Genomic DNA, 12,758 nt, shown 5'->3' with positions numbered 1-12,758 from the left:
TTTTGTTTCCAAATAAATAGTCATCACACATCATGACGCCTCGTTTAAAAGTCTTCGTGCTGCATGAAGACTCTTTACTTAGAAACAAAAGGAGACTGGACCATTCAGCCCTCCTGTTTCAGGGTTCAGAGTCATTTGGCAGCAGTGTAGCCGAAGCCACGATTACACTGGCAGTCTGCAAATGTCAGTACCTCCGAAGTGCTGACGCCTGCAGACATTCAGTGTGACTGTGCAGTGCTACGGTTGCCTGAGGTTTCGGCATTGGCTGAGGCTAGCCTGGGTGGGCCCTTTCTGGAGACTGCCGGGTCTGGCCCGGGCAAGCCCAGGCCCACTTATAGCCCTGGGCATTAGACTTCAGAAGGCAGAGCAATAGTAAATACAAAAGGAGGTGCATTTAAGAACAATGGAGGATAGCTCAGGGGCAACGCGTTTGTCATGGAAGCACGACAATGCAGGAAAACACAGGTTCGAATCTCATCCCCGTGCTTAGAGACTGGTCTCCAGTGTTAAGCACCTTATAAAAGATTAATTAATCTCAAATGCCCTTCTAAGAGAAAAGTTTTTCTGACCCATTTGGAGGAAGTTGATGTTTCAACTAACCCTGCATTCTCATGAATTGTGCAAATCTCACACTTTAATGCATCATACATATTAGGGTGAGATTGTGTTAAAATTCAACACTTGAATGCGTTTACAATCCCTCTAGCTATGCTAGACTTTGTAACCAGCTAGCCTTGCCCTGCTGCAAAAGACATTGAAGAACTGAGATTTTCTGGCGGTGCTTGGTCTATGTAGAAGATTACAGCCCTTCTTACACCTAGTGAGAGCAACAACTGCTCTGCTCTTGATTGGACGTAGGGGAAATCCAAGGACATGCTCGAAATACCGCCTTATCCTTGTATATGATCACAAAAGGTTCCTATACGGAGGCTGCTTATTACTTGTTACTGCTTCTTAATTACGAAATGCAGGTACGGTATGGGTGGCAACATTAGTCAGTATAGCACCATTTTTAAATCCACGCCTGGCACAGGTTGTGCAACTGGTGAGTGAATGCGCTTGATGCCTTCCATGAATGCTTTGGCGACTGGAGCAACTCACCACAACATGTTTTGTTGAGATGTTCTGTAAGCTACCAAGTATACCTTCAATGATTCAAGCACGAGCCAGAGTCTGGTAGAAACATTAAACACATGAGCACATCCCTCAGGTGTGCAATCTACAAGAGTGACCGGATTATGGCCACACCAGATGACAAATCTTTTCCACTGGTAATAGAGTGTGCGGAAGTTGTGCACGCGTGCCTCCTTTAGCATTTTTGGGTGAATTTAGATTGGCAAATTCTATGACTTAAGGATCCAAGCTGCTAAAGGGGTGGTGGTGTGTGGTGTGTGGTGTGTGGTGTGTGGTGTGTGGTGTGTGTGTTTGTGTGTGTGTGTGTGAGAGCTCTGCAAGCATTGCATGAATTGGTGTCAGTGTGATAGGATGGTAAACTGCCAAGCGTAGTACATGCGGATACGACACCCGTCTCGCCCCCTTTGGTGCCATTACCATGAAAGTCATGCTCACGTGTTGCAGTCTTTGTGCTATCCTGCACATTTGAAGAGTTGTGGGCAAAGAGTAAGAAAATATACCACACCAATTTATACATGGGGCATTGGCTAAGAACCCCTCCTCTGGTTACCTTCGGGAGAAGTTGCAGCATTTTTAATTTGCAAATTGTAAAATTGATCTGTATTTGGAGCAGCTCATTTTGAAAAAGAATAGTCGAGTGCGTTTATGTGGAACTCCCAATCATGTTCCTGTAGCAGACTTCTCCTTCAGCTCTCTGCCAGGCAACTGCCCACTCTTGGAACATGGGTTTGGATCCAAATGTTTTTGGATATGCACCATTTCCAAATCTGTTGCACCGTTTTGGAAAGTACTAAGAAAGGTGTCCCCAAACTGGTTTATATGAACATCTCTTTTGTGTTTTAGAGCTTTATGAGGACGCTCTTGTGTTGAATCGGAACCTGGAAGTAGAGTAAACCTTTCTGTGTTGCCTTTGCTTCTAAGATGTTGATGTACAGCAGCGCCTCCCCGTTTGTCCAAGTTTCTTGAGTGGACAATTGCTGAAAATGTCCTCTCCACCCCGGTAGGGAGGCATCTGTTGTAATGGGCATATGCACAGGAAGACTCACAAATTGTGTTAGCATGGTGTGTGTACGCTACTGCATGTTCTGCCATGTCCTCCACAATGTGTGCTATGTACTGTCGTTGATATGGTGTTTGATAACTGGCTTGGGGCTATGTCCAAGGCAATGTTGGAGCCATACCACCTTGATTTGTGGTTTGTGGATTTTGAGGCACATGCTATTTGTAATTCCTTCTAAAGGAAGGTGCGCCTCTGTAAAAGGAAGAAAGGTCTGAGAACGGTCAAAGTGCTTTTAAGTTGTTTTGATCCCTTTTTTCTATTTCTATGGTCTTATTGCATGCTGTATGAATACACCAGTGTTGAACAGTTTACAAGCCAAGTCAAGTTATATATTCCAGGAACCTATGTGAATTCATACCAATTGCACATGACAGGTTTCACTTTCACATAACACAACTATTAAGCCTTTCCAATTGCATCTGATGCTGATTGAAGTAAACACGAGTCAGCTGCAAGTAACACATGGAAAGAGTGATCATAGACAATATGATCTGCTGCCTTAAAAGAAAATGTGTGTGCAGACTGCACAGAGTAGTAGACTACATACAGGATTAGTAATATTCTTCTTTTCTGCTTTACGCATCATGCTGTGAAAATAATTCTATGCGTTTAAGGCTATAATAAATGCCTGCTGAGTTTTCACGCAAAACAGGCATCATCTGCTCATCTAATTTTATTGGAAAAACAAGAGAATATGTTTTCAAAAACATATTCAAGCTATTTTGTCAAACACTTATTTTGAAAAGACGAATTGCATACTATAGCTTAAGAATACTGCATTTACATTCTCTGACAATACGTGTCCTTGGAAAGCATAGCACTGATAGATGAATTATGGCTATTTTACATGATACATGTTAACCTAAAATTTGACAATCCACCATTTTGTGACTCTGACGGGATTAAATAAATACGTGCATACTCACAGGAATCAGTATTATGAAGGAGATAATGATTAACTGTACTAATGAACACAACGTATGAACCCTAATATGACATTTTACTATTTTGGAAAAAGCCATACTATGCAAGAACTACTTAGCTAGAGTAGCTTTTTGAGATGTGCTTTAAAAAGCCTGCAAAACGCTCCTGTTATGTGAAGTTGATCGAGGATTAATAAATAAATAAATCCCACAAGCCAGCATAGACTGGGACGGAAATGGCAACGTCAGTCACTAGTCAGGACTAGCTGCCAAGGAAACATGGGTGGTTCAGATAGGCTTCTTGGATGGACCTATATCATATATAACTATCTGCAAGGACAGCATTTACAGACAGACCACTGAAGAACACAGAATCAAGCCAGAGGCTACGTTCCAGATGGGCCAGAGCTGGAGGACCTAGCAGATTCACAAGGTGGACTGCATAGATAAGAAAATGCAAGCAGATAACTTTATGGATGGTCCATGACAAGCTGAACGGATGAGACCAAGCAAACAGATTTCAGATGCCTTCACCATGATGCAATCAACATGTCCATGGGCCGGTCAGGTAGCTATTCAACGATCACTGGGCGGGTGCCACACCAAGTTTATTGTGATACTATGTTTTGGCATAGCACAATGCAACACTAGCCTTTGCTGCCCCAACATATTTCTTTGGCCAGGACAACTGGATTCATTAAAGCACAGAGGGCAGAAGAGAGGAATCACTGTAGCTAGGATTTTATATCAATGGCTTTAGATTACGTATCGGTTGTTTTCGGTAACTGTCATTAGAAGCCTTGGACTTATACAGTGTTTTGTTAACCCTTTCCTTGTAATGCATTTTATCAGGGTTGGTATAACCACAACTGTCCGCTGGCTCGGAAATCTTGACAGCAATACTGAGAGTATAATTTCAAGTTTTACTGTTCTACTATGGCTACACACCCATTGATGATTGGCTGCAGGTTGCTTTAACATGTTAGAAGTGAATAAAAGAGTAGGATCCTACACAACTACTTTATTGCTAATATTGGGAACTACATATTGTTTGATTATATTATTTTTAATGCTAATATTAAATCTACAAGAGAATAAATATACATAAATTCCAAACCAAAGAGAGCAAGAAGTTAACAATGATTATAACTGTTGTGCCCCTCTACGTAATCTTACGTTTCCCCCCTGTTTTTTTAAACTTAGTTTGGCCATACTTGTGGGAGCACACACACACACACACCTCTAAAAGACTTTACACTCCCCTTTCAATATAAGCTATTCGCCACGATTGGCTCCAGTACACCCAATAGAGCAGAGGTACTTGGTTTTAGTGATGAAGAAGCAAAGAGAATCCAGGGACCGAATAAAATCACAGGTGATGAATTGGTTTCCTCTGATAAGCTAAAAGCGCAAATATACCCAACAAGCACATGAAGGATTACAGCGCCCAGGGGGTTGACTGCGAATTTTGGAGGTCAGTATTAAAATGAATGCATAATCTATAAGTTTGGAAATCACTTTGTATATTAATATACTAAAAAGGTTGTCATATGCTGTAGGAACACAGATGAAAATGTGTAATTACCTCTTGCAAGACATTGTAAAAAAATGAAGCCCTGATGATGGATAGTTAATCCGAAACACGTCAGCTACAGTTTGAAAATCGATTTAGAGTCAAGAATGTTTACTTCGGAAATAGTTGTATACATGGACTTGACATACCCGCGTTTGGGAATCTATTTATGTTGTAATATGTACTTTGGCCAGCTATGCCAATTCAGGAAGTTCTACTTTAGGTTAATCTAACAATCGATTGGATCATTGGAAAATGTTGGATCAAAATCTATAAATGTTTTATTAAAATTGGATTGTCTTTAACTTTGAAACTAAAGTGATCAGTCTTCTATTGTAGGAGTACTCTCTGTTTATGTAATCTACCCTTTGCTGTGATAATGAACACAAAAACATTTGAATCTCCATTTTGGACATGAACAATTGTGATGTACTGAGGTTTCTAGGCCTCTAAGAGTGCACAGGGGTTACCTGTTGGTCACAACAGGGAGAGTGTGTTAGTGTTACAAATAAACAACCCCATACAACAAGTAGCCAATGGGTGCACTTATTAAAAAGGCTTCCCTAGGCTCAAAATGGTTTAGGGTCAGCCTGGGGACCTTGTGTAACAATAGTGCCCTCCATTGCATGGCACCATCGCCTTACTGATTGTTTCAGTGGGGCTGGATGTCACATGACCGTCCCTGATTGATTTAGTTCCAGCCATCAAAATGGCTACGCACCATGTAGTAGTTGGCGAAAGTGGGGGAGGGGGTGGTGTTGGTGTAGGTTCTGTATGCTTGGGGTGTGTTTGTGGGCAGCTTGAATGGTTGCAACTGTGTGCTATCTAGCAAGCATCTCTCTTAATTTCTGTGTTCTCTCCGTTTTCACCAATATGACCCAGACTGCCCTAGCTAATGCTGTCATGCTTGGGAAGATGGCAGGCTTGGTGGGTGTACCATCACTGGGTAGTTCCTCAGGTTTGTTTGCTGATAGGTCCTCTAGTTATTTGAGGACATTGCTACTGGTTATTGAAGAGGGTATTTTAGCTGTTGAAAAAAGTCCTCAGTGCTCCATGGTTATTGAAAAAAGTTCTCTGATTATTGAGAATAGTCCTTTTGTTTGAGAGGAGTCCTCTGGTTGTTGAGAAGAGTCCTCAATAAAAGTCCTCGACACGTGTTTCCCCACTCTGTGTTGAGTGGTTCATCAGGAGGAGATAGGTCTTAATGGTGAAAATTGCTCCAATGTTCCCAATTATCATCTGAGGAGTTTTGCTTACTGTTTGGAGAAATGTATAATATTTTGTTTGTATTTATTCCCTGAGGAGATAAAATCACAGTGCAGTGTTTACTTACACATTCACAATCACAGGTTCAATTATGCACTTTACAGGGTGTTTTTACTCATGTTAATATGTATCCTTTGTGTTATGATGAGAGATTTATCGGAGTTTCTTTGGTTTGCTGCTTTTTAGGACAGGCGGTGTGCTCCTAGAGTTGTAAACAGACAGTGTGTTATTAGGAATCGGTTCCATGATGCATGGTCATCTAATTTGCTCAGTATGTGTGTGTTCTTAAAGCATGATACAGTAGGTGATTCGAATAGTAATTAAACAGAGTACGGTTTAACGGTTCAGATGATAAAATATAAGTACAAGGCAAATGGATGTGCTAATATAGGTATTTGGGAGGTGAGCAGATGCTCCAACAGCTCCCCCATACGGACAAGAATAGCTGATGGCTATGCCCAAAAATAACTATGTTTATAGGACTAAATTACAAAGTGGATTACTCTTTTGAAAGCATGTTTTACTAGAAAAGTAAATCTGGACAGAGTTTCTGGAGCTAGATTCGGCGGAAAAGAAATGTTTCTATTTGATAAAGGGTCTCACCTGCTTTGAAGCTGGATATAGCTGCTCGCTTGTTCCGATGATTCGATTGCCACAGCTAAACTTTGAAAAATGGGCGCTTTAAATAGCACCTAAGCATCGAATTACGTCATCGTGATGTCATGCATTTTACGCTGAACGCAATGATGTCATATGCACCCACGTGTGTCGGCCGTTTTGGAAAACGCCTCTTCTGACACAAGTTAATTGATGTGTATCGATTTGTGTAAGTGAAAGGTGAGTATGGTGGCTTTTGGAGATAAACATTAAATACACATTGATGTGAAGGTGATTAGTGAAACTAGTCACATACTTATAGTAATATAACGATAAATGACGCCATTTATCCATAGTTGGCCGCCATCTAGGATATATTCATTTTTGTTCAGCAAAATCAAAAAGTTATGACGGTTGAGGTAAGAATTTATATAAATGAATGCTCTGCTGGCATCTTTGGGTAAGAGTTTACTGTGGTATTGAAGTCATTTGAGTAATTGGATCCTATGTTTTGAGAATGTCAGTCGCTAGACATTTCTATAATTGATATTGTTGCACAGATGGATGCACAGTGAAGAATAAAAAATTGAAATATGTAATGGTACATGTTATGCATCATACTGTGATTATGTTCTTATGCGTGATGAAGAGAATGAGAAAAATCATTATCCTCATACACCAGAGACACCACATATATACAGCAAACAGAAACTATACCTTGGGACAAAAACTATTGGCTGATCACCATGGATGTTATAGCTCTTTACACCAGCATACTACATGACAAAGGACTTACAACTACCTAATACATTTTGAAAACCCGATCCGTTTCGTTTAATGACCAAAATAACATGATTCTCGAGATGTTACAATTCACACTTCAGACTAATGTCTTCATGTTTAACCAATCATTCTATTGACAAATCCAAGGAACGGCCATGAGTGCGAAATATGCACCACCCTACCCTACCCTGCTTTGTATATGGGCCATTATGAACTTGAACATGCGTGGCAACACCAACCTTCACTCATCTTAATAACATTGTATTCTGGGCCCGTTACATAGACGAAATCTTCCTCATATGGAACATATCAATTCAGTCCTTTCAGGCATATTTCATATACCTCAACAACAACACCTACAACCTCAAACTGATGACGGAATACAGTCAAACCAGCATCAATTTTTTGGACCACACGCTATATATTGACAATATGATATGATACAAACCACACTGTATACTAAACCAACGTCAGTCAATAGCGTGTTACACGCATCAAGCAACCACCCACAGCATGTTATTCGCAAAATTCTGTTTGGCAAACTACTGAGGATAAAGAGAAATGTTCATAAGAGGAGTTTTACAAACATGCAACTTGCACAATTAAGAACTTTAAGAAAAGAGGATATCCTACAAAATTAGTGAACAAAAGCTTTAAAAAAAACTTGACAAGACCAAGACAGTCATTGCTACAAGTGAAAAAAAAAAAGACAAGAACATTAGAGACATAGAACAAAAAAACTCATTTTCTAACACACAGCTCCAATATTAAAGTTGTCAGGATAATTCTCAACAAAAATTAGATCATCTTAAGATCAGACCCAGACCTACTTTCGGAACTTGGAATGCGACCAACCTTGACATTCAGAAGAGCAACAAATTTGAAGGAACAGCAGTCTTTCACATTTTTCAAATAAAACAACCACATCATGTAAAGATCCAAACACCATGTGGCTACAAAAACCTGTTCAAGGAAATTACAAATGTGGTCATTGTTTGGTTTGCCAATACTCTAATAATGCTAAAATCACAATAACTAAACCAAACTGCTCGAAATATACCATCCAACAACTAATCAATTGCAACAGCAAACTTGTTATATATGGCATCAACTGCCTTTGCAACCGACTGTACATAGGAAGCACCATACGTCACCTCAAAACAAGGATAAGCGAACATATTAGAGCCATAAAGAACCAGGACATGAAATCACCTATAGCTACCCATTTTCTTGAATTCCATAAACTGGAACAAATCAAGGACCTTAGATTTTTTGGTATTGTTAAACTCAAACCATCCCCAAGAGGAGGCAATACCAAACTTCTTTTAAGAAAACAAGAAGCCCGTTGGATCTGTCTTATAGACACATGCAATACGGGACTCACAGATCAAGAGCTATCCCATTTTCTATAGCAACATTTAGCCACCTATATTTAAGAACTCATCCTCCTCAAATATCATTTAAATAGTATATGCCACATTTACCCTATTCTTAATATCTCTCCTCTCTCTCTCTTTTCTCCTTCTCTCCATAACGCATAAAAACACAACACAGTATGATGCACAACATGTACCATTACATATTTCAATTTTTTATTCTTCACCGTGCATCCATCTGTGCAACAATACTAATTATAGAAATGTTTAGCGACTGGCATTCCCAAAACATAGGAACCAATTACTCAAACTACTGTTCATCCTGCTCAATATTTGATGTATCGATACCACAGTAAACTCTTACCCAAAGATGCTAGCAGAGCATTCATTTATATTAATACTTAACTCAACCATCATAACTTTTTGATTTTGCTCAACAAAAATTAATCTCAGATGGTGGCCAACTATGGATAAATGGTGTCATTTATCGATCTATTACTATAAGTATGTGACTAGTTTCACTAATATCACTAATCACCTTAACAGAAATGTGTATTTAATGTTTATCTCCAAAAGTCACCATACTCACCTTTCACTTAGGTTAATTGATGTGTATCGATTTGTTTATGTCAGAAGAAGCATTTTCCAAAATGGCCGACACACGCGGGTGCTTATGATGACATTGCGTTCAGTGTAAAATGCATGATGTCATCACGCATACGTAATTCGACGCAATTAGGTGCTATTTAAAGCGCCCAGTTTTCAACATTTAACTGTGGCAATCGAATCATCAGAACAAGCGAGCAGCTATATCCAGCTTCAAAGCAGGTGAGACCCTTTATCAAATAGAAACATTTCTTTTCCGCCGAATCTAGCTCCAGAAACTCTGTCCAGATTTACTTTTCTAGTAAAACATGCTTTCAAAAGAGTAATCCACTTTGTAATTTAGTCCTATAAACATAGTTATTTTTGGGCATAGCCATCAGCTATTCTTGCCAGTATGGGGGAGCTGTTGGAGCATATGCTCACCTCAAAAATATCTATGTTAGCACATCCATTTGCCTTGCACTTATGTTTTATCATCTGACCCATTAAACCGTACTGTTTAATTACTATTCAAATCACAACTGTATTATGCTTTAAGAACACACACATACTGAGCTAATTAGATGACCATGCATCACAGAAACAATTCCTAATAACACATTGTCTGTTTACAACTCTAGGAGCACACCGCCTGTCCTAAAAAGCAGCAAACCAAAGAAACTCAGATAAATCTCTCATCATAACACAAAGGATACATATTAACATGAGTAAAAAACACCTTGTAAAGTGAATAATTTAATCTGTGATTGGGAATGTGTAAGTAAACACTGCACTGTCATTGTATTTCCACAGGGAATAAATACAAACAAAATATTATAAATTTCTCCAAACAGTAAGCGGAACTCATCAGATAATTGGAAACATTTGAGCAATTTTCACCATTAAGACCTATCTCCTCCTGATGAACTACTCAACACAGAGTGGGGAAACACGTGTCGAGGACTTTTATTGAGGACTCTTCTCAACAACCAGAGGACTCCTCTCAAACAAAAGCACTATTCTCAACAATCAGAGGACTTTTTTCAACAACTAAAGTACCCTCTTCAATAACCAGGAGCAATGTCCTCAAATAACTAGAGGACCTATCAGCAAACAAACCTGAGGAACTTTCCACAATGAAGAACACTATCCTCAATCAACTCAAGGACAATTTAAGGACTTTTCAGCAAGTGAATTGGAAATTTGGATCCAACAAGTTTATGTAGACATCATAATAGTGAATCTAACTATATTGATATTATCTCTATTCTCTTATGTTACACCTTTTCCTGATCCACATTAAAAGTGATCTATTTCTTTAAATGAACAATTGAATTCACTTATTAACTATACAGAGAAGCGCGACTTAGGAACTCTTTGAATTAGTGATTTATCATAGCCCAGGTCAGCCTCTGAGATAAGCCCTAGTTGCAGCATCTCTGTTGAACCACATTAAGTAGAAGGATTTCTTACAAAAGAATTTTGAAGTGGGCGCCATAACTGTCCAAAATGCTGATATTTTTATACACTACCATCACTGGGTGATTCATCACCCTCATGCCACCATCCAGGTTGTCCCCCATAGTCCCTCCCTTCCCATGAGCTTTCAGGAGCAGTAGAAGCAGCTTCTTTAATATCGCCAGCTCGGACTGGACAGTACTACATATTCACCCATTGTTCACGGGTGCCCCATAGCAACCAGGTCATGGGTGTATGTTGTCCATGGCAGGTACACAAACTGAAGGGGGAGAGGCTGGTTTAAGGCTGGGTGTCACTTTTGGCATGCATGTCCCCCAGTAGCGTATCCACTAATCGCCCCGGTCATTCCACTTGCAATTTTTCTTTTCCAGCAGGATTCCACCCTGGAGTCCAATAATAAGCGCAGTGTTCATGGGGGACTCATCCATATTTTCCATCATGGAAACAGCTGTTGCTTCTCCCACACTGGTCACAACAGTGTCAATGTCAGGGATATCAGGGTTGGCCAACAAGCACCTACTAGGAATCGAAGCATCAGCCAGTGGGGTGGTCATGGAGGACATGGTGGTATCTATGCCAGCGGTACCCCCCTTCGGCCGCACATGGGCAAAGTAGAAACCCTCCTGGCTTTATTGGGATAGCATTGGCATTGTCTGTATCATCTGTAGCCCAATGCATCCGGTCACATGCAGCTGCACTACAGCTGGTGGCTCCGTTAGTGCATGGGTCATTCCTTTAGTCATTAAGGTGGTTCTTTAACACCTCAAGGGGCCAAACTCATGGGAACAGTAATCATGCGAAGGAACTGATGAATCTCGTTCATCAGGATGTTTGCCTCCCCCACAGGTCTTAGAGGGTTGTGGGACATGTTCTTAACAGCTCCGGCTGAGGATGACAATGCTGGGATTTTCCACCTTGCGGTTAGGATTTTTCATTTTGGCACAGTGGATAACATGGCAGCGGTGGTGGGAGGTGGGTGATGGGCGAGAGCTTATTTTTTAAATTGGCACCCGTTTTAATTTAGGGGTAGTGTTAAAGAAAAATGCCTCCCTCCACCTAGCTGTTCACCTGCACCAGTACTCTGCAAATAGCCACTTCCTTACCAGGTGTGATGAATCAGAGGTGATCATCCCAAAAACCCTGTCATGGAACCCTTCTCATGGTTCCAGGGAAAGGCAGACGCTCCCTGGTCCGGACACTGGGGTGGTAATCTTTGGGAGGATTGCATGAGAGGGGGACCCGGGTCAGGCAGAATGGGAAAACCCTTCTGCCCCCCCCCCTTTCTTGATGTGCCTTGAAACACAGTTTTTGCTGTATAGTGCACATTACAAATAAACAATAAATAAATGTAAGCAAGTTGGGCACAACTCTCCTATTAGATGACAGATTGGAGATTATTGTAACCCGCATTGCCAAAGCCAAACTGGGGGATATGCAGTAAAAGAATATTCTAACCTGCATTATTTAAGCAAAAGAGGGGCAATAATATATCAAAGAAGATACAACTTCCCTGAAGAAGGACATCTAAAAAGAGGACATTGTAAACTAGATTGCTAAAGCCAAACTAGGCTAAAATTGACACCCAGGCAACTGAAATTTGATAATCCCATTTCAAGATACCTCAAGGGAGAGAGCTGTAAACCATAATACCAGCAGCCAAGAGATTATATTAAAGTGTAAAGGGGCAGATGTACATGACATTACTAGTGCCTGCCACCTTAACTCTGTCATACTGGAATAACAGCAAGAGAGCACTTTGTGACACATCAGGTATCGTTCCAATATCGCATCGAAGATGAGAGCGACATTATGCACGCAGACAACCACATCGAGTTTACAATCACACTGACATGGGGGAAGGATGTCTGCATACACCATTGGAAATCGAAGAGCTGTAATTGAATCCAGACGAGGGCAGGGTGACCTCATGAAGAGAAGATGCAAAGAAGCACTGGACGATATGTAAATAATGTAAGACTAAA

The sequence above is a fragment of the Ambystoma mexicanum genome, chromosome 11, assembly GCF_040938575.1.
Source record: "Ambystoma mexicanum isolate Mex_15411 chromosome 11, UKY_AmexF1_1, whole genome shotgun sequence".
Taxonomy (NCBI): domain Eukaryota; kingdom Metazoa; phylum Chordata; class Amphibia; order Caudata; family Ambystomatidae; genus Ambystoma; species Ambystoma mexicanum.
Note: the sequence above shows the minus strand (reverse complement) of the source record.